This window comes from Mus pahari, chromosome 8 (assembly GCF_900095145.1).
Source record: "Mus pahari chromosome 8, PAHARI_EIJ_v1.1, whole genome shotgun sequence".
Classification (NCBI taxonomy): Eukaryota; Metazoa; Chordata; class Mammalia; order Rodentia; family Muridae; genus Mus; species Mus pahari.
The window spans coordinates 61,452,990-61,454,429 of NC_034597.1; positions in this window are offsets into that span (position 1 = coordinate 61,452,990).

Genomic DNA, 1,440 nt, shown 5'->3' on the forward strand with positions numbered 1-1,440 from the left:
TGTAGATCAGGCTGGCCTCGAACTCAGAAATCCGCCTGCCTCTGCCTCCCTAGTGCTGGGATTAAAGGCATGCGCCACCACGCCCAGCTGGCCTTTGCCTTTTAAAACCCTTCCCTCACTCCCTTCACATAGCAATCTCAGGGATTGTTGACCTGCTAGAGCTTCAATAGATTTAACTAATTACAATCTGGACTGAGTCTGTGGTCTTTCCCCAGGCAGGGCTCATGAACTCCACAACAGTGTCACATATTGTAAAGACTGGCACTGAACTTGGGAGCATTTGTCTTCACCTCCTGAGTATCTGTAACTGCAGGCATATGCTTCTGCATTCTTTTGAGTACATTTTTATATAGTAGGAAATGTTCACTGCTAATCCCTCCCCTCCTGCTTTCCCCAAATGCAAGTCCCCTGACACCAATCCTGGAAAAGACTATCTATCCACTGTACACTGATGTAGGCATCTTTGGTGTCTATTGATCATGTCGGTCAGTCTCTTTCTGGACTGGTTCCTTTCCATTGGTCTGCATGTCTGCCCTTAAACTCGACGCACCCTAGTTTGATAGTAGATCAGGCAGCATGAATGCTTGAGCTGATCTTTTTATTTTAAACAAATATTTTAAGGCTGAGGGTGTCGTTTAGTGGTAGAGCACTTGGCTTTTATGTGAAAGGCCCTGGCTTCCATCCTGAGCGCCAAAAGAAAAGGCTGTAGTGACTGGAAGGATGGCTCATCAGTGGGTACAGGCACTTTTTGCTCTTGTGGAGGTGTTCCGTTCTCAGCACCAACAGGATGGCTCAACTGTCTACACCTCCAGTTCCAGGAGATCTGATGCCTTCTTCTGACCTTACAGGCAAGTTATGTGGTGAATACATGTATGTATAGGCAAAACGTTCACAACATAAATAAATCTAAAAAATTTAGAAACAAGACTTGTTTCACATATATAATCAATATATTAGTTTCTACAAAAAGGCCTTTGACTCCCTACTCCTCTCTACCCCAAGACAGGGTTTCTCTGTGTAGTCCTGGCTGTTGGGAACTTGTTTTGTAGTCTAGGCTGGCTTCCAACTCAGAGATCCACCTGCCACTGTCTCCTGAATGCTAGGATCAAAGATGTGTGCCACTACTACCTGGGTCCTTTTCAAATTTCTGTTGGAGAAATACATAAATGAAAGTGTTTTTTATGGAGCTGGATGAAGTGGCAACACCTTTAATCCCAGCACTTAGAGGCAGAGGCAGGCCTGATCTACATTGGAAAGGTCCAGGACACCAGAGCTGCATAGTGAGAACCTGACTCAAAAAACTGTCTTTATGCTGGGCATGGTGGCGCACGCCTTTAATCCCAGCACCTGGGAGGCAGAGGCAGGCAGATTTCTGAGTTTGAGGCCAGCCTGGTCTACAGAGTGAGTTCCAGGACAGTCAGGGCTACACAGAGAAACCCT